The 22,330-nt window shown below is 44.2% G+C and overlaps 1 protein-coding gene across 21 annotated transcripts in view; it reads right to left on the bottom strand.

Annotated features, from left to right (window-relative positions):
- ATXN1 (ataxin 1) overlaps positions 1-22,330 on the bottom strand; it is a 291,246-nt gene that overhangs the window by 165,137 nt on the left and 103,779 nt on the right. For 19 of the 21 annotated variants that reach the window (XM_075921210.1, XM_075921216.1, XM_075921217.1 and 16 more), the window contains one exon: positions 11,626-11,694. The exons of 1 other annotated variant lie outside the window; for it this stretch is intronic. The gene's annotated coding sequence lies outside the window, so the exon portion shown is untranslated. Of the gene's footprint in view, positions 1-11,567; positions 11,589-11,625; positions 11,695-22,330 lie in introns of those variants that run through there. One more of the 21 variants, XM_014579571.3, reaches the window with a different exon arrangement.

Consider the following 22,330-nt stretch of genomic DNA (forward strand, 5'->3'; position numbering starts at 1 on the left):
TTTTTAAGCAGGTTTCTGAATTTTTATTTTACATTATCATCTGGTAAATAAAAGAGATCAGGTAATAAAGAGGGTTGAGCAATAATACCTTTTTCTTTATCAGACACAGAACATTTGGGTCCCAAAGTGAAAAAATATGGAGATAAATTTCAGAGAATTGACCACCTGTACTAACGTTTTTAATTTCCATATATGTATTCAGAATTCAGCAAGGGAAAAATACTGAATATCAGAGTCTTTCATGGGGTAAGTGATTCAATTTTCAATCAAGGAACGAGAACTATATTTAGAAAGACATAACACATTACTTTTTTCTTCTGTTAAATTCAGCAGAATTAAAGGAACCAGATGGTCAAATATCTACAGGATGTTCTCAGATACATTACACTGATGAAGAAACATTAGAAAGGAAAAAATTCTACCCGTATTAAGAGTAGTCCGGTGCACATGACATAGTAATGAATGGGATCACCATGAACAGCTATAAAGTAAAGTACTTTGACTTGTGACAATTTATATATGCCACGGAATTTATAGTTACAGAAATTCTGATACAATGAACTTTTTGTGAAGTCCTTTTCCTTCCAATATAGGCAAAAACAAATAATGATCAACTAACCAGTCCTAGGGTGTGTCTAGACTACATGCCTCCTTCGACGGAGGCATATAGATTAGCCAGATCGGAAGAGGGAAATGAAGCCGCGATTAAAATAATCGCGGCTTCATTTAAATTTAAATGGCTGCCCCGATCTGCCGATCAGCTGTTTGTCGGCAGATCGGGGGAGTCTGGACGCGATGCCCCGACAAAGAAGCCTTTCTTCATCGACACAGGTAAACCTGGTTTCACGAGGCTTACCTGTGTCGATGAAGAAAGGCTTCTTTGTCGGGGCATCGCGTCCAGACTCCCCCGATCTGCCGACAAACAGCTGATCGGCAGATCGGGGCAGCCATTTAAATTTAAATGAAGCCGCGATTATTTTAATCGCGGCTTCATTTCCCTCTTCCGATCTGGCTAATCTACATGCCTCCGTCGAAGGAGGCATGTAGTCTAGACACACCCCTAGGGTACATCTACACTGCAACACTATTTCGAAATAACTAGCTCTATTGCGTAATAACTTAGTCCGTGTCTATACAGCAGGCAGTTATTTCGAAATAGTGTCAAAATACTGTCAAGCTGGAGGACTTCATACTCCACTCCTGTAACCTTCATTGTACAAGGAATAAGGGAAGTGGGAAAAAAGAGTGCTCTATTTCAAAGTAAGTGCTGTGTAGACATGCTCCCTATTTATTTTGAAATAAGATACGCAATTCACATAGCTCAATTTGCACAGCTTATTTCAAGTTAAGCCGTGCAGTGTAGACACACCCCTAGTGAACAGCCATTTGGCAGCTTAGCTGACCTAGACTCATATATTAAAAATAAAATTCCATCTGTTCTGACCTTTAGAGCCCTGCATGGATATAAAATTTGTATCCAAAGCCACAAAAATGAGCTGCAGATATCAGCACCCTCATCTGCAGATGTGGATACCCATGGGTATAAAATGAATATCCGCACATTTTGCAGGGCTTTAATATTTCCAGTATAGACACTTGTTTTAAATGGTAAAACCTGGTAAATAGATAAAATAAAATCATTTCAAGATGAAACCAAGTATTTCAGGTTCTTAGCCTACAAGCAAACATTGTCACTGTTGAGCTATGAAGCATTTGAACTGTGTGAACATTATTTTTTATTATAAACACTATTGGGGAAGTATACTTACAATATAACGAATAAAAGTGGTACTGTCTGTGTGTGTTGCATTAAAGACAATGTGATGTTTCATGCTGTACATATTTGTAACAAGGAACTGAGAACAGGATGATAATGGTAATATATTAGTATCTTGACTAAACTGAATATACACTGGTTTAAAAAAAAAAAGAGGCTCGGGGAAAAATTTCTAACTATACCTCTTTTAAAAAATTAAATATCTGAATGTTCTGTAATGACACATCCCTAGAAAGTATTTACTGAAAAGATTTTCCTCCTACTTATCCATAAACCATCCACCCCCCCCCAAAATTGATGGAACTGTACATCAGCCTAAGCTGTTTAATTCAAGTTTATAAATAGCTACCCAATGACGGAAGGATTTATACTCTCAGTTCATTTTATATACACACTGTATTCATATGCCTTTTTAAAAAAAATGCACCTGATCCTCATTTATACTGCGGGCACTTTACACAGCTCTGGCAACGTAAAAGGGGCCATTAAAGTAAACAGGAACCAGGTCATTTACACCTAATTCAAGACCTCTTTACACAGCCAGAAGAGTGTAAAATCACCTTGTGTATGTGAGGATCAAGTCTTGGAAGTTTAACATTGCACAATGATCAATACCAATGTGCGAGACATGGGAAGAAGCCTCTGGTGACACAGTGCTAAAACTTCCAATCCCTCACTCCGGTGAAAGCTTTCCCTGTGTAAAGACTACAGGGTCATGACCCAAAGAAATAAATAACATAAAAAGGAAACCTTAAATGCATTGATTTTCCACATACCACTTGCACTGTTTTAAATGGCTGGGTGAAGCCATTAAACAGAAACGAGATTTCAACTCCTAAGGGCCTGATTCTCTGTGCCCTGCACCTTTTGCAGTCATGTACATCAGAGAAGGAAATGTATTTACATCACTGCAAATTGGATGGGAAATGTGACTAAATAAGAAAAAATGTGTTTTATAGGCACTCTGTGCTAGTCTAAATTACTGCACAAAGGGGAGGGCAGTGGAAAATCATGCCTGTTAAAGTTTACTTTGCCACACAATCCATTAAAATTCAGTTTGGACCTAGGCTGATGGCTTGACATAAAAAAGTTACAGTATCCTCACCATGTGGAATACTGCATACTATGAATACCCACATTAAAGCAACTTTTTTGCATTATGATTGGCATTTTAACATTACACAGATGAATGCTCTCCAGTGGATAAATATATATGTCAATCACTATATTTGCTTTTGATAGTATGACTTTTACACCATAAAATAAAATATCAGTTGGTAAACAAAACACTTTGTTCTGTGTCTCTAAAAAACAAATCACTAGAGTCATTTAAAAATGTACAAAAGTACAAGCTAAGACCATTAACAAGACAAACTGGCTCTCACTATCTACTAAAAATATACCTGCATTTCAACAGGAACTTTGGCTTCAGAGTAAGACATGCTTCTTACATACATAGGGCAATCATACAGAGAGATGTGAGAATTAGTTCCTTAATCTTTTATAACCAAAGGTGAGGGTTATCCTGAACCACCATTGATAACAAAGCACTCTCTCCGAAGGCACTCTGCATCTCATGAGATGGTGCCAATAACATAGCAATATACAGAAAAAAATGAGACAACATAGTCTGATTTTCAAATGTGTGTTTTTGCTGTTTTTATTTACAATTCATGCCTTTTTGTTCAATTCCTGGTGTGTGTCAGAAACACACACACACACACAAACTAAACTGCAGGCAGTCATCCTTACTTCTAAACAATAGACTTAAATTGCAGCAAGGGAGGCTTGGGTTGGACATTAGGAAAAACTTTCTGTTGGGGAGGTCAAGCACAGGAATAAGTGATCCAAGGAGGCTGTGGAATCTCCACCACTGGAGATTTTTAACAAGCAGGTTAGATAAACACCTTTCAGGGGTGGCCTAGATCAGGGGTCAATAACCTCCAGCACACATGCCGCAAGTGGCATGTGACCCTTCCCACCAGATCCATTGTGCAGGGAACACTACCCTCCCCAGCTCTGTGCGCTGCCATTTCTCTTCCCCCAGCTGGGACAGGCTCACACTAGCGCAGCGCAGCTGCAACAGCTGCCCTGTCGCCCTCCTCCCTGTACGTAGGTTCTCTGGATGCTTTGCCAATGGGCAGCCAGGGTGGGGCAGCATGTGGTGGCATGCAATTTCTGGAGCAATTTTTGCATCCCCGGCCTCCACTCCAGCTGCCCCACCACCACATACTGCGCAGCGTCCTCTCCCCTTCCCCCCCCCCCACAGAACTGCCTCTGTACAGGGCCAGGGTCCAGCCTCACTGCCTCCTCCTCCACCTCCAGAAGGCCACTTGTTGTTAGAGCGGCAACCACTGAGGGTGGGGGGAAGGGGATGGGTCTGAGGCAAAACCCAGCGGAACTGATCCCGGACCTCAGTGTCTTGGAGCTACTGCTTCAGCTCCGGAAGGGGCCGCACAGAGCCCAGCTGGGGCACTGCAAGTTGGGGCACATTTGGACTAGATAGGTGCACTCTGTGCACTGCCGCTCTCTCCCCCCACCCGCTGGGGGGGCATCAGCGCGTGGAGCCGCTCACTCTGCTGCTCTCTGCCGCGTCTGGAGAGGAAGGTCCAGGCTTTCCACACACGCACGCACGCCCTCCAAGTGGGAAGCCAGAGCGGGGATGGGGGGCTGAGCTCCCTCTCCACCCCATTGGGGGAATGACAGCGCACTGTCTGAAAGCTTTTCCCTGCTGCAAGGGGGCATCCTCCCTCATGCCAGACAACCATGCCCCAATCTCCCTCACTAACTCCCCTCCCCCTGCAAAGACCCCACACCTCCAGCTTGCTCCGACATCCTCTCTTGCTCCTCCCTCCACCTGGCCAGTCACCCTGCTTCTGCACCCTACTTCCCTCCCAGATTCTGCACCCGCATCCCTAGCCAACTCACTGGCAGTCCTGTCCCACACACTGAACCCCTCACTTTTGTCCCCACCCCAGAACCTGAAGGGGTCCATAAAATCCACTAACATTGGAACCCCAGAAAAATAAATCTGGCCTATGGGAAACTTATTCCATGAGGCTGGAGCACCAGAGGAGTGAGGTGTCTCAACTGGAGGCCACATCAGTAAGGATTGGGTTTCTTTGGAGAAGTTGTTTTTCTTCTCACTTGTGTGGTCCTCAACTGATTTTTCTAAGGGTCAGTGGCCACCAACCCAAAAAAGTTTCTCCACTTCTGTCATAAATACAGAAAATATTGAAACCTTTTGTGCTGGACACATATTAATGTTTTACTTGATTTTAAATGAAGTTTGATACACTAACTTGAGAAAGTTAAAATGCTTAATCTGTTTAATAATTTAAATTAAACCATTCTCCCTAGCTGCAGTTGGTTCAGAAAATACGGTCACCATATCCAGCCAGCTCCTGCCCACAGCACACAGATCCATAAATAGAAGTGAATAAGTTAAATCTTGGCAAACCACTTATGAAAGGTTGCCAACCCTTGGTCTAGATGATACTTAATCCTGCCATGAGTTCAGCAGACTGGACTAGACAACCTCTCAAACATGATTCTGTGGTTTAAAGTATATCAGGACTAGCAAAAAGAAAAAGCCCTAAATAATGGTCCTCTATCCAGACCAGAGGCATGACACAAGCAACTGAAATGCAAGCTTCTCCATAACGACCCAGCAATATTCGATGCCACCACTCTACCATTTAGTCTCCATGACTAAGCCTTGGCATCTTTGCTAGCAAGAGTCCCAGTTAGTGTCAATGGTCATAGAGATTCAACTAGAAAACATGGAGACTAGTCACTTGGGTTACTGAGGAACAAGAAAACATTTCTGATTTGGGGGGCCAGATTCAGATTTCATCTGGCATAAATTTGGAGCAATTCAGAGGATTTCAATTGACTTCTTATGGGATTTATAACAGTTTACCAAAGCGCAGAATCTGGCTCTTGGTTACTACAAACCTAGCCAGATTCAAAAGGCCCTGATTTTGTTGGAGCAGATATAATGTAAATGAATGGAGCTACAATCACTTAATTAGAGCAATATTGACTCACATTAGCTACAAATCTGCCCCCCCCCCTTTCTGAATATAGGATGTAAAATCTGCAGGAGTAAGGGGAGAAGAGAAAGATACACACATACACAGAGCTATATAAAAGTTCCACAGAATATCCTCCACCCAAACCACACGCATAAACCTGAGGTACTTGAATGTAAGACAATTTTTTGAGAACAGACCCTGTGGTGTTGGATTCATTAATGCAGCCTAATAAATAGCCACTAGATATGTATGTAGGTTTTTGACACAGCTGATTGTCCATATATTTCAGAAGAAAAGTTGGATATACATAAAAATATATTCCACAAATCATAATTCAGCAAAATCAGTTTATTGCTTCTTATCCTCAGAATACATATAGAGAAGGATTTGAGAAATATTATTAGTCAGGACTATACCTACTCAGCAACTTGGCAACCTATTCAATTTTAACGTGCTGTTCCTACTACAATTTACAAACAAAATTGTCCTTTACTAAAATAGATTTGTCCCCCCAAAATCCTAGGTAATAACACAAAATACTCAGAGCAGTTTTTCACCCACAAATTCCACTCTACAGCATTATTTTTCCCCCAAGACATTTTGAGCTCCAAATAAACAGAAACAAATCTGAAGCACATTACACTGAGCAGTACACAACAGACAGGTTGCACTCCCAGACTTTTATTGACATTCAAATCTGTAATGTTTAACTCCCACTATTGTTCTAAATGATGAACAGGCAACCTCCTCTACACACATGCATGCACACATTCGATGTTACATCATGTACTTTATTTCTAATAGTAAACCTTGCCGAAAGGAATTTTATTTTTACACTTTCTCACCACCCACTCCTAATTAATGTCAATCAGTGTCTTCTACATAGCACATGCTGCAAGTACGTGGCCATATCTACACTATGGATTTTGGGCAAAAATTTCCCACTGCTACTAAAAATTGATATAGCTCCAGGTATTGTGTTATAGATTCAACTAGGAACCACACAGAGATAGAAAATTCATTTCATTCTAGGCCATTGAACAGTAACAAAAAGGTAATAACTTTGGGGCCCAGAATCTGATCTTATTTGCACTGGTATAAATCTAGATTCCATGGACCTTAATAGGTTTGCTGCAGAAATACAAAGATGTAAGAGAGAGCTGGATCTGTCCCTAGATTTTATGCTCTGATAGCTAAAGGCCAGTAGTAGTAAAAGTAAGAGCACTAGTGATGGTCCTGCAGCCACTGTCATTTTTCAATACTGTGGTTAAAGTACTGACTGTGTTAAAGTCAGTGGAGTCGAGATTTCACCCCACATTGCTTAGACCTGTTCTGAGCAGAGTTACACTGCATTAAAATCACTAGCAACCAGAGATGTTAGTGTATAGTCATTTAAACTATTTATTAACCGATAAGCTCAGGCTTATTGGTTAATACACCCACCACCCCTCCTTGCTGCCTCTGTATCAGTTAGTAAGGGTGGAAAGGCAGGAGCCAGTGCCCATGGGGAGCCAGCTTTTAATTTGGCTTCCTGCACGTGCCACTTACCACAGAGCCTATCTCTCCTCACCCCTACCCCAGAGGTATCAGCACGGGGGACAGGTGGGAGCCATCTTCAAAGCCAGCTTCCCCTGAGCATCCTATCCCATGGAGCCGCCTGACCCCTCACCCCCAGGCTGCTGCCTCTGATAGAAAGGCAGCAGCACTGAGGGGGGGAGGGAGAGGTGGGAGCCGATACACGTGGGAAGCTTACTTTCAAGCTGGCTCCCTGCGCATATTAGCTCCTGAGGAGCCACCTGCCCCCCCTTGCTTCCTCCCACAGATGCAATGCAGGGTGGGGTGGGGCGGGGGAGATGGCTCCATGGGAACCAATATGGGGCAGGGAAGCCATCTTAAAAGCCAGCTCCCCGCAAGCACCAGCTGCATGGAGCCACCTAACCCCCGCTGCAGCAGCACAAAGGGAGCAGGTGGGATGCTAGAACAGCCTTCCTCCACGGGGAGCTTGGGCACACTGCGGACAGGGGATGCTGTGTCAGAGGCAGCAGCATGGGGTGGCAGGCGGGAGCCGGTCCGTGTGGCAAGCTGATTTTTAAAACCAGTTGTGGACTGGCTCTGCCTTCCACCCCACGCTGCTGCCTCTGACACAGAGTGATAGGGGGCTCCCAGGGAGTGGGGCTGCGAGCTAGGAGTGCACTGGCTGTTGGCCTTTGCCCCCAGGGGGGGAGGAGGAGTGTTTTAGTAACCGTGTGACCACTAAAAATCATTGTGGCTACACGATTACTAAAATAAGTTCTCTCTAACATCCCTACTAGTACCCATTGGAGGCTGGTCAACACTAGCACTCCCACTGTTACCAACACCAGAGAAGTCACCAGGGTGGTACTAACAGTGAGAAATTCCCTCCCCCCCAAAAAAACCCTCCAGTATAGACATTGCTTCTATCCAGTGGTCCAAATGGGTAAGAATTAGGCATATGGAAGTGTTACTGTGTACCCAGTGCATGGATGAGTCTTTTAAAATCTTAAAAGCTGGCTCCTCATGCGTATTAGCTCCCTGGTCCACCCCACGCTGGTGCCTCTGTATTAGAAGCAGCAGTGCGGGGACAGAGGAGCAGGTGGAAGCCGGTATGTGCGGAGAGCTGCCTACACCCCTCTGCCCCCGTGCTTCTGCCTCAGTTGCTTAATTAAACTCATTTCAACATCACTAGTCGGCATGGTACGGTACGCCATACCAGCAATTAACTGTAGCCAATACAGCATACAAGAAAGATTCCCTGGTGCCCATCCCCAGTCTCTCCACTGGCGGCCACGTCTCTGTGCACTGGGGTGGGGGAGGGTGGGCACAGGGCTGGGAGTACTATGGCAGGCATATTGCCCCTGCCAGCCCTGTGCTTGCAGTCCTCTATATGGAACGTGGAAGCTCTGTAGAATGGCAGGGGGGTGGGGCTGGGAATTATGCGCCTTTTCCTGCTGGAAGGGGCAGCAAGGAAAGTAGAACTGCCAGCATCTCCTCTGGCTGCTGTGTCACCCCCAGCTCTCCTTCTCCCAGGTATTGTTGGATAGGGGAAGGGAGCGGGAGTCCCACGACGGGGGAGGTTGGAGTCACGTAGAGGGTCACGTGGGGAAGTCAGATCTCCCACCCACTAGCTAGTGTGCCCTCCCACTACCATACCGGTAAGAACTTTTGTTTACTTGCACCACTGCTACTATCTAGAGACCTACAATACATATAAACACAATCATAAACCTCTTCCAATACCATTTTTCCCTCTCTCATATAAAAGTAAATCCAGCTCCAATGATTTCCCTCCCTTAACTTTTGCACGAGAGGAAGACAGGCAGCTAAAAAAAGAAAATTAGACACTTCATGAAATCTGTGATTTAAGCAAAGAAACTAGCAAGACAGATGGGCTGATGCACTAAGGGAGCTTCAGTTCATCATTCTATATTTTCCAAGCTGTACAGTACAACACTGTCTTCCCTTTTCAGATTATTTTTTAAGATTGTTTTGTAGTCCAACAATTCTGTTTTGGAGTCCAACTTGCAGTCCTCCTCCTGACTCTTACTTTAAAAAAAAACACTCAGAGAAGACTCAGTCACAACATCTATTTGCCTTCCCTCACCGGTTCCCACACACTTTTTTTTCCGCCTGTCATCAAGTTTGTGTACAGATTTGTTGGTACAAGATCCTTAGCTCAGGTCTGGCTGAGTATAAAAGTTCCTCAACAGTTTCTCACCAGAGTGGACATGAAACCACAACAGCACAGCTACCAAAGTCAGCTAGTCCTCCCAAACTCCATCCTACAACATAAATACTTCACATTTCACAATGAGTGATTCATATCCGGTTTCCCACCCCCACCCCTCTAGCTTTCTGTTCCTCATTGCTACGGGCATCCACTGAGTAACAGGAAATCCCATCATAGTATATAATGTTCAGCACTTGCGAGGTAACTAGAGAACTTCTGAACACCAGCATTTACTACAGGGGTGGGCAAAAGGGCCTCCGCAGGACGGATCCAGCTAGGAGGCCCTGCTGCTCCCCCACCCCCAGGCTAATTAGGGTTTGGGGGCAGAGGAGCACATGAAGCCTCTTCCCACCCTACCAGGAGCACGTGGCACTTTGAAGTGCCACGCGCTGCTCACAGGGCGGGGGGGGGGGGGGGAGAGTGGAGGAGGCTTTGCGTGCTCCCCCACCCCCAGGCCAATCAAGGACTGAGGGCGGGGGAGCTGCATAAAGCTTCTTTCGCCCTGTCCCAGCCCTGTGAGGAGCCCGCAGCACTTCCAAGTGCCACATTGCTCCTCGTAGGGTGGGAAGAGGCTTCCCGCCCTCTCCTGCCCCCAGGCCCTGATTGGCCTGGGGGTGGGGGAGCATGCCAAGCCTCTTCCAGGGCATGAGTGCCTAGTGGGAAGGGGGGGCAAAGGGTCTCCCCCACCCTCAGACCAATCATGGTCTGGGGGTGGGGTATCCCTGCCCCCTTCCTATTTAGGCCCCACCCCTTCCAGGGTGGCCCAGGGCTACTTCAAAAATTATTGCCCACCCCTGAGTTACTACCTACTAAATGCATTAAGGGAATGTATTCACTCAACCAAGGAGCTGGCCAAAGCCCAACATAAGGCTCTTCCTTGGGATTTGGGACAATGAAGTGACCAGGGCACACCTAACCTCTAAGGTTCACAACCAATAGAGTTATATAAGGTGTCGGGGCAGTGAAGATAATGCAAAGCAGTGCCACCACAACATCCTTCTGTCCTTTGTAACGTGCATGGAGATGTACAGAAAAGTAGTACCAGAGAAGACCTATGCATTGATTATTATTATTATTATTAAGATGCTGGGACAATAACCCAGCTTCCTGGGATGCCCTTCTTTGAAGAACTAGATTTTGTCCTGACAAAACAGCCATCCATTAGCTGATGCAGCATGTCAGGACCTTGATGAAGATGAGAACACAAAAGCCCAGAGGGAGAAGGAGGAGCAGACCCAGGAGGCTAATGGGAAGGGACACAAGATATAGGGAGATAAAGGGCCTTCCTCACCAAGGATTAAAGTATACTGCATTTTGCTGTGTGCATTCTTTGTTTCATTGTGTGTGGTTGGAGGAGCTCAAAATCCGGAAACCAACACTGCTGGCATTACCACTGCTGTTATTGTAAGGGCAGAAAGACTAGATAGCTAAATCCTTGATGTACACACATTCTTTAAAAATATTAAGTTCTATGAGGAAGGAAGAAACCATAGGTATCTATCTCCCTGAAAACAAAGGAAAAATGGGGGAAGCTGGTGCTCCAGCCATCATGCAAATTCCTTGCTCAGAACAATTACCAATTTAACTTCCTCTACTTTATTTGGGATTAAGCTCTCTTTCTGCAGGACACACACCACCACCACTCACCTGGAAAATAAAGTGACACTGCTACTCGGCAGAAATTCATTATCAATAAGAAATGCTGAATGCTGAGTCAGGGATGCTGTCTAATCTAACATGCAATTTTTTTAAAAAGTTTTCTTTCTGCTAAATGTCTGTTCTAAAGGGTCTATTTATAGTAATAATGTAATGGTGGTAATGAAGGTATTGCAACATGATGTCCTAATCATGGTACAATTTGTAATGTGGAAAAAAATGCCACTCTGCTTTCAATAAAAAACTATGGAAACGCATTAATTCAGACATCAAGTCCTTTTGATGAAGAGGTGTAGAATAAGTTGCATTATATCAGAGTTCACCAAAAAGATAATTCCTTTCCCTCTACCTCACTCCAGTTCCAAGTTAAACAGGTGGCATCTGCCATGGATGACAAATTTTCCTACCATTCAGGCACTGCCTCCTTTCCTTTCTTTTTCTCCACAGCTCCAGTTGAGACGTTCCAAAAATGTAATCTGAAAGTACAAGGGGATACAAAATGAATCAAACTTTTGAATAATTTAAAATGTAAACAAATTCATCAGAAATAGTTATTGAATGGCCAAAATCTGCATACATGGCATTAACTTCAAACTTCCTGTTCCTCTACCAGAAAAAGAACACTGTCCAGATTCTGTAATAAATAGCCAAGGTGTCCTCCTTTCCGAAAATAAGTAGTGAAATCCTGGCCTCAATGAAGTCAATAGGAGTTTTCCCATTCATTTCAATGGGGTCATGATTTCTCTCTAGGAAAGTAGTCAGAACTCTGTTTAATAGTCTTAGATTTAACAGAGTAGCTTTTCACAGGCCAGCCTAATATCAGTGCTCAGTTGTGATCATGACATAGCATTGCCTTCGGGCAATATGGATTGTTGCAGGGACAAATCAACTGGTGGGCTAACATCAGCTGACATAATGCTAATCACAACAGCTTGGCCACTGGGTTACTATTAAAATGATCCTGTTCAATTTTCTTTATAACCCTCCAAAATTAGAGATGGAAAAAAGTGTGTAGGTTGGACGAAAGAGCCACTTCATGATGAAGGCAGCTTGGGCCTCTTCCTCCATGCCCTTGTATCTGTTGCAGAGGTCATTTGCATTTTGGTTTTCTGTTGCAGGAAACAGGTATGTGCACAGATTTCATAGAGTTTCTACTACTGTTTGAGACCAGGATCTGCTCAAAGGCTTCTGCCTGTGATGAGTTTGCTTCCTATTTATACCACTGATTAGTACACTTTGTCTTAGCGCATGAATGGAAGATGGCATACTGTGTGCTTGAAAAGGAGGGAGATATCCTTGAAAGGAGATTTGCAACTTGATCCCCTTTTATGATTTTTGTGAGCAAAGAGAACATTAGAGAAAGGATGTTAGCAAATCTTTCTTAACTTGACCAGAGGAAGGTGGCCAACTCTGAACTCTGGGAGATTCCAAATAGGAAAGGGCTCCCTGAAAAGGACCGTTTTTAAACTAGAAGAGGCTCTGTACAAACTCCCCAACCCAGCAGACTTGAGTCTATCATCACAAGGAGCCTTTGGGAGGGGTCTTGCAGGGGCATTCCCTTTATTTTATTATTTATGTCTGTTCACTATACAAAGAACATCTTGACCTACTTGAGTATCACTACTTGATAGCCAAGATTCTGATCTGCAGACCTTCCATGAGAAGAATCTATTTCAACGGGCTTAGACAAAGTTGAGCCCATGGAACTAGATCCTGGCAGAAAGCCATCCCTCTCAACAGATTTATTAGCGAATGGAATGATGGGAAGTCCTGAGATAACAGCACAATAATCAGAGCCTTTAGCCTCAGGAAACAATAATTCAGAGGACCTATGGAGCTCCTCTCAGTATCTATCAGGAACCCTAACAGTGTGTCTAGACTACAGGTTTTGTCGACAAAAGTGGACTTTTGTCGACAAAACTATACCTGCGTCTACACTACCGCCGAGTTCTATCGACAGTAAGTCGACAGAATGCTGCAGTTTTGTCGACGGTGGTAAACCTCATCCTATCCCATCATTCTGTCGACAAAAGGCGTTATTACATCCACACTGTGCTTTTTCAAAGAGAGCGTCTAGACTCTTTGTCGAAAAAGCGGCTTGCTTTGTCGACAGAGGCTTTGTCGACAGTATCTGTCGACAAAGCCTCTGTCGATAAAAATCTATAGTCTAGACGTACCCTTAGTGAAAGATTTCTGGAATAATACCGCAGCAGTCTTCTTCTGACCAAACCAACACGCAAGCGTTTCTTACTACTGACCATGGCTTTTGCTGCTTGAGTCTCCAAGATGACTTTTGATTAGAATAGCCATTTGACCAGACAGGAGAAAGGGAAGGGCAACATCCACTACCTACAGTAATTGTTATACAAAATTCTGATGGCCGAAAATCTAATGGCCAAAGTGAAAGTGAGCTTCAACAAACCAACAGGTCTCTCAGCAACTGCCAGAGTCACCTTAATTTCACAAGGAGATGATATGGCTGAAGCCTGGTAGTTTGCTTCCTGAGCACAGTCAGTGCTAAGAGGGCTGGCAGACAAGTAGCTTAAGCTGCTTCCACACAGAATAAAAAAAGTAAAATAGGATCGGGTAAAAAATACCCACAAGAAATAAGGGAACGGAAGGTCCAAGTTTCTGGAAAAAAATAGTCCCCTAGACTGACTTGTTTCTTCCAAGGCATCAAACAGAATGGGAGCAGTGGAAAGAGGAATGGGAAGGCATCAGTGGCTGGCCTTAGACCTCAGTAGTTCCTCCGGTGCCACTGATATATGGGGCAATCCAGTTCCAATACTGATTACGGCTGCTTGTTAGTTGTGATACCTCTTCCCAAGCAAAGACAGTCCATTCTATATCTTCTGCCAATTCTTTCTTGGCTTTGCTCACTTTCTTTTTCCTTCAATGCTTGCCTAGTATGTCTTCCATCTTCCAAACAGTGTACATGTCCCAATCACCTGAACCTTCTTTCATGATCATAGAATCATAGAATACTAGGACTGGAAGGGACCTCGAAAGGTCATCGAGTCCAGTCCCCTGCCCCCATGGCAGGACCAAATACTGTCTAGACCATCCCTGATAGACATTTATCTAACCTACTCTTAAATATCTCCACAGATGAAGATTCCACAACCTCCCTGGGCAATTTATTCCAGTGTTTGACTACCCTGACGGTTAGGAACTTTTTCCTAATGTCCAACCTAAACCTCCCTTGCTGCAGTTTAAGCCCATTGCTTCTTGTCCTATCCTCAGAGGCCAAGATGAACAAGTTTTCTCCCTCTTCCTTATGACACCCTTTTAGATATCTGAAAACTGCTATCATGTCCCCCCCTCAATCTTCTCTTTTCTAAACTAAACAAACCCAATTCCTTCAGCCTTCCCTCATAGGTCAAGTTCTCTAGACCTTTAATCATTCTCGTTGCTCTTCTCTGGACCCTCTCCAATTTCTCCACATCTTTCTTGAAATGCGGTGCCCAAAACTGAACACAATACTCCAATTGAGGCCTAACCAGCACAGAGTAGAGTGGAAGAATGACTTCTCTGCTCACAACACACCTGTTAATGCATCCCAGAATCATGTTTGCTTTCTTTGCAACAGTATCATACTGCCGATTCATATTCAACTTGTAGTCCACTACAACCCCTAGATCCCTTTCTGCCATACTCCTTCCCAGACCTTCGCTTCCCATTCTGTATGTATAAAACTGATTATTCCTTCATAAGTGGAGCACTTTGCATTTGTCTTTATTAAACTTCATCCTATTTACCTCAGACCATTTCTCCAATTTGTCCAGATCATTTTGAATTATGAACCTATCCTCCAGATTAGTCGCAACCCCTTCCAGCTTGGTATCATCTGCAAACTTAATAAGCATACTTTCTATACCACCAATATCTAAATCGTTGATGAAGATATTGAACAGAGCTAGTTCCAAAACAGACCCCTGCGGAACCCCAGTTGTTATGCCTTTCCAGCAGGATTGTGAACCATTAATAACTACTCTCTGAGTACGGTTATCCAGCCAGTTATGCACCCACCTTATAGTAGCCCCATCTAAGTTGTATTTACCTAGTTTATTGATAAGAATATCATGCGAGACCATATCAAACGCCTTACTAAAGTCTAGGTATACCACATCCACCGCTTCTCCCTTATCCACAAGACTCATTATCCTAGTAAAGAAAGCTATCAGATTGGTTTGACATGATTTGTTCTTTACAAATCCAACCTGGCTGTTCCCTATCACCTTGCCACTTTCCACGTGTTTACAGATGATTTCCTTAATTACTTGCTCCATTATGTTCCCTGGCACAGAAGTTAAACTAACTGGTCTGTAGTTTCCTAGGTTGTTCTTATTTCTCTTTTTATAGATGGGCACTATATTTGCCCTTTTCCAGTCCTCTGGAATCTCTCCTGTCTCCCATGATTTTCCAAAGATGATAGCTAGAGGCTCAGATACCTCCTCTATCAGCTCCTTGAGTATTCTAGGATGCATTTCATCAGGCCCTGGTGACTTGCAGGCATCTAACTATTCTAGGTGATGTTTAACTTGTTCTTTTTTTATTTTACCTTCTAAAACTACCCCCTTCCCACTAGCATTCACTATGTTAGGCATTCCTACAGACTTCTCGGTGAAGACCGAAACAAAGAAGTCATTGAGCATCTCTGCCATTTCCAAGTTTCCTGTTACTGTTTCTCCCTCCTCACTGACCAGTTTTTTCTAAGACATCCTGTTCAGCCAGCTCCTTCACGCTCACATTTATTATTTTGTTTTTGCATGAAATGTTTAATATCTTCCTCAGTCATCTGTGATGGGCAGCCTCCAATCTCTTTTTGTTATCTATTGTCACGGCCCAAGTCTCTGCTCCACACAGTAGCAGGTTCAGTACAGTCACATGATCTAATCTGACCTTTAGCATGCTGTGGAGATCTATTTAACCAAATGCTGTTCATCCTTCCACAAGCAGGGTTTGCTTTTCTTAATCTCCTATCAATATCTTTATCACAGCCACCCTCAAATGTCATCACACTCTATAGACAGAATAACTCAAAGTTTCGTTTTAACTCTGTCAGGGTAGTCATTCTGTTCCCCTTTCTACTTAGTAAAGAAGACCATATTTTCAGAATGCAATTGCTGGAGGGTAAAAAAAATGGTTTGCCAATGTTATACGCTGCTTCCTAAACAAGGACAATCCTTATGGTGTGCACAAATGGTCAACAGTCCTGAAAAGCGAGTACCTCCACTTAAAGCTAAGGTTGACCAAAACCACAGTTCAGTTTAACCTCAGCAATAAAGGTTCAGCCATTTCTGAGAAAGTGGTTAAGGAAACGCACACTGTTTTGTATATGTTAAAAATAATTATTATTATTACCGCTTCATTGAGAAACTCTAGCACCTCTGGAATTTGGCAGGGAGGTAGCCTTTGCACAGGAAGTGCAGAAAGATATACCCCTGATAAACTCTCACCAAAATGTGGTCAAATTATGAGCCCTCAGAAAAATCTCAATTTGCATTTGCTCATTAGACACTTGCAAGTCTGCCTATTTGCTTCTCCTAAAATTCCATCTGCATTGTGTTTAGGCCTCAATCCTGCAAGCAGCTCCATGCAGGCCAATCCCAGCATATGTGAAGTCAGCTAGGCTTTGTGCAGGTGTCCATCGTGGGATGAAAGAAGCCACAGTGAGGGAAGAGAAGATATAATTATCCCAACATTCTGTCCTTAGCTCTATCTGAATAGGAACAGAATTAAGGAGACGATGCAGGAATGTACGCGATTAGTCAACTATCCGATAAGCATATGCTTATCGGATAGTCGACTCAGCTAGTCGGTCCGCCCACCCCACCCCGCTTGTCACCTCTATCAGAGAGAGGCAGCAAGGGGGGGGAGCAGGAGCAGGTGCAGGGGGGAGCTGGCTTAAAAGCCAGTTCCCCGCAGCACCGTTTCCGGGCGGGGCAGCGGGGAACTGGTGGCACTTCCATCTTTGAAATGTAGCAAGAGCCAGAAGTGCTACAGGAGCAGGGGATGAGTGGGGGACTCAAGCGGTCCCCTGCTGGCTCCACACTCCCTGCTTTTGAAATGTACAAGAGCCCCTTCCCCCCTGGCTCTTGTACTTTTCAAAAGCAAAGTGTGCGCAGGGAGCACAAGGCCAGAAGCTGATTCAAGAACAGGGCCAGCGAGGAACCTGTGCTCCCTGCACGTGCTTTTATTTTGAGATGTACAAGAATCCCAGGGGGGGCTCTTGTACATTTCAAAAGCAGGGAGCACGGGGGATGGCTTGAGTCCCCTGCTGGCTCCAGGTTCTCCTGGTGCTTCTGCCTTTGAAATGTAGCAAGAGCCACCAAGGCTCTTGCCACATTTCAAAGGCGGAGGTGCCCTTATTGACTAATTGAATAGGCGATGCAGATTGCATCGACTATTCAATTAGCTGATTAATCTAAATTTAACATCGTTAGCAGGAATGGCAGCTGAGATGTTTTTAAAAAGAAAGAAAAATCCACAGCTGCAGCAAAGTACAATGCACGCTTAAATATTCCCCACCACAGAGCCTTCCTGGAGGAATATATTCTGATAAACCAGCATGCCTATATCTCAGAACATCAGCAAGTGGCAAAGATCTGTGGTTTAGTCTCTGAAGTATTCTCATTCTTTAGAATCTTTTTGAAGAGTGACACTGTTAATGCCAAATATATCCTCCTTGCACCAACAGGCACTTTTATTTTAATCCTGCATGATATTTCCTCCTCATCAGAAACACTCGCTCACTCAGTCACTCATTCACTTCTCTTTTCATTTTTTGGGAACTCAATTTTTTCTTTCCATATGTAAATGAAAAACAAAAAATAAGCCCAGAATGTAAAAAGCTCTGCCAGACCTCAATTAACAAACAACTACTAAGGGTTAGTATTGACCCCATCCTCCTGTTGCACCCTCACAAACTGACAGAAAAACAAGGTATGACTTGGTAACAGAAAACCTCCTTGCTATAATATGACTTCTTCACTGGAAATGCAATATTTTAAAATGTAAGTGTGTGGGACTTAAAAATCAGAGGCAGCGATATCCACTGAAAAGTGTGGATACGTATTACAGGAGTCTGCACATCTGGCTCTGCAAAGCAACTATCTAGCTCTATAGCGGTCATGCAAAACATAGCACACATTAACACAGTCCACACTCACTGGATTCCATACATTGCATCAATGTAAGATCCAATGAGTTGCTACTAATGGTGATATCACACTGCTGTTTCTGTTTTGTCACACTGTTAAAGTGCTAACTCAGGCTTCAGGGCCAGAGCTGGGCTCCAGGATGAGTCAACCATATACCTTTGTGCATGGTGCCCCCTTTCTCCTAGTGTCACCTGTAAACATGAAGGATTGGAATCATTATAATAGCAGGAGTGGGATTTAAAAGGTTTTTGAGGGTAGGCATTGAGTAGTAGGAATTGGAGCAGGAAGCTCTGCTCTGCTGGATAAAGGCCACTAAATCTAGGCTATGTCTACACTATGGAAAAACTTTACACTATGGAGGGAACACGTCTGCTTTTCCGAATTTTTTTTTTTTTTTTTTTTTGGAAGAGCAGACACGTTCTTTCGGAAGTCCTGTATTCCTCATTTTATGAGAAATGAGGGCTCTTCCAAAAGAGGAGGTTTTTCCAACATTAGGCCTAATGTAGATAGGCCAAATTTCAAAAAAGTCTCTTCCGAAAAAAGAATCAGAAAAAGGTATGCAAATTGCGAACCGCAATTTGCATACTTTTTCTGTGGGAAAAAACAAAACAGCAGTGTAGATATAGCCTTACTGACATAGAGGCAAAACACATGGGAGAAAACGGTCAGAATTCACAATGGACGCACGAAGTTAAGGTTCCATTGCTTCTATGCTAGTGTGACTAAGGGAGACATGGGTTAAAATGCATTCATAGGGTTCCCTATCCCAGGAATAAGCACATTGATTCTTGTGCTAATTAACTGGTTCTGCTGACTGTCACCTTTTGAATGAATAAAATTCTATCAAATTTACAAAAAAGTCATAGTGGTTTGCATATCACTGAATGGAGAAGATTAACGCCTCATGATACTAAGAGATTTTATTGCAAATGCAGGAGAAGTTACCTTTGGGGTGACATATAAAATGACTTTCAACTCCTAATAGTCTAAAAGGAATTCAAATTCAATAGTTCAGGTTTTCTCTCTCTGTAACTCACACACGAGACTTCTAATCATGCTTAGTTTTTACATTGCACATCTCATTAACAGACCTCAACTCTTGTTCTGTCACACTCAGACGACTGGCACAAAGAATCCCTTTCCATCAGGCGCAGAGGTTTGGACTTGACCTATAAGTATGAGGTCTCTTCCAGCACAAGTGTGATGGAAAGACTGCCCTAAAATAATCTTGTACATCAGAAGTGAAGTCCTACCCTAGCGGCAGGCATCTGTGACTGAAGTTCACACTGAGATTAAAGGCTTTCACACTGTCTTGGGTAGGAAGCATCACAAAACTGTACCATCCCAGGAAAAACCCTGGAGAGACTGGCCCAGAGGTATGCACAGTCTCTCCCAGTGCCGCTCCTTGCACTCAGAGGAGTGAGCAGTTTGCTCAGTTAGGTTTAACCTACAGCCAGATTCAGGGGCCATACTGTAACTCTCTGGAAAGAGCTGTTTGAACTACAGGAAGGAATCGTACATTATTGTAAGTTCCCTGCATGAATATTTGAGGGCATGACAAACTGAGTGGTATGAAGGGAAGTGACTTGTGCTAGGCCATGCAGTGAGTCAGTGACAGAACTAGGAATAAAACTAGGACTCCTAGCTCAGCGGTTCCCAACCGCTGGGCTGTGGACCAGCTGGGCCACAGTGGCTCTGAGGGCTAGGATGTACCACCCAGTGCCTCCTGTCCTGTCACGGCTGGTGGGAGAGGCATGTCCTGACCCGCCTCTCAGTCAACTAGCACCAGGCAGGGCCAGGGTCTCCTCTCCCCCCGCCCCCGGCAGAAAATCAGGTTTGCTGTGTGACAGGAGGGTTGTGTGGAACCTGGCATGGAGCCTTAGAGCAGCTGTGACCCAGGAAACAGCCCTCAGCTGGGGGCTGAGAGGCAGCACAGGGCTAGGTGAGGGTTGCAGGGCAGGCACTGTGGGCTCCGGGAATGGAGCTAGTAATGGGAGGCTCTGGGAATGGGGGGCTCTAAGAGGCGAGGACTGGCACTGGGGAGCTCTGGGGGTGAAGCTAATATGAGGGGGCTCTGGGGACAGTACTGGGGAGCTCTAAGGAGTGTGGGGCTCTAAGAGGTGGGGGCTGACACTGGAAGGGACTGGAGATGGGGCTAATATTAGGGACTGGGAGCTGGCAGTGGGGAGCGCTCAGGGGGGTTGGGTGCAGTGGGACTCTGGACACAGGAGGCTGGCACGGGGGGGGTCTGGCGATGGTGGGCTCTAAAGGGGGCTGACACTCTGGTGTTTGGGATGGGGGGCTGACACTGGGAGGCTCTGAGGACAGGAGGATGCCACTGGGGGGGTTGGGTGCAGGGGACTTCAGGATCAGTGTCTGGCGCTGGAGGTAGTGGAGGGGTGGGGGGCTCTAGGGGTTAGAGCTTGCACTGAGGGACTCTAGGGACCGGGGCTTTTTATACCGCAGACTGGCAAACCCTTTCACAAACTTTTGGTGGACCGGTAACATTTTATTTGTATATTTGCACATTCATTCATAATTACGCATTATAATTAATATTCACATTTACAAATAAAATGTTACCGGTCCACCAAAAGTTTGTGATGGGTTTGCCAGTCCACGGTATAAAGGCTGGGAACTACTGTCCTAAATGACGGTCCTAAGCCCTATCTACTGGACTGCCCTTGTTTTTCTATTAGAAGCAAGTGAATTGTACTTCAACTATATGCGGCGAAAGAACAATGAAGTAATATATACAGACAGTGAAAACTAAAAGAGAAAGAACATCTTCACCATTTGCATTAAAACCTCTTTCAAATATAGCTGCCATTTTAATAGAGAGTTAATGCTGCAGTCACATGTCAGTAAATGAATTTCTTTTGGTAACTGCGGCTATAATTTTAGCTGCTGTTCGCATTGCTTCCATCCTGTTAGCTTCACAGTTGCCAAAAGCTGTAATACTTTCAACTACAGGGCCACGATTTCAGATAAAAATGTCTACTGATGGCTGGCTTTTTTCCAACACTTTCATATTAAATAGAAAACACCTTCAGACAGGATCATTTTTGCTGCGTGGAGTGAAGCTATCAAGAGTATTTCAATGTACGGTCATGGCTTACCCCCTACGTTCCTCTTCCATGACTTGGCATTTTGTCCGTCCCTAAGTCAAAACACTCAAGATGCAATAAGTGCTCTGCACAGGACTAGGAGGCAACTTTCTTTTTGTGGCTCCAAGTCTCTTAAGGCTAATGCAGTGTAACTTATTTCTGTGGTTCATCAGCCATTCCCCTATTTCATCTAGTCAAAGATAGTCTTTCATTTTTATCGATCACACCCTGCATCTGCATGCGGTCACTGTTTATCATACCAACCAGCTATCAAGAAAAATTGGCTGTGTTAATATAACATGTTCATACCGGGAACCAATATTCCGTCTAAAATTTTCCGTCCATATGTGGAATAAACTTTGTTGCATGCACCAAGATAGGTGCAGATGTGCACCACTAGAAGAAACACATGCTGCTGGCTGTGGGCACTCTGCTAATCAGCTGGGTAGCACCTGAATCTCTCCTGGGTGGCTGCCCAACCACTCAGTTTACAAGGAACACTGCTGGGAGCCTATCTTGGATGAGGACACATTGTACTTTTCATATGTACTTTCATTATGATGAAGCAGCAAATGCACTGAGAGCCAATTCATCCCCACAGAAGTAAAGTTTCAGGCAGAGCAAAAATGGGAAACCTAAGAAATTTGGGTGCTGACCAACTGCAGTTCTTCTGGGTTAACAAAAACAAGAATCCTATTGAGTCAAAATTCTAGGGCAATAAAAACAACTTAGAATATCTCTTATTTCACCGAAACAAAAAACAGGACTATGTAGCACGTTAAAGACTAACAAGATGGCTTATTAGGTGATGAGCTTTCGTGGGCCAGACCCACTTCCTCAGA

Source organism: Pelodiscus sinensis, chromosome 2, assembly GCF_049634645.1.
Source record: "Pelodiscus sinensis isolate JC-2024 chromosome 2, ASM4963464v1, whole genome shotgun sequence".
Taxonomy (NCBI): domain Eukaryota; kingdom Metazoa; phylum Chordata; order Testudines; family Trionychidae; genus Pelodiscus; species Pelodiscus sinensis.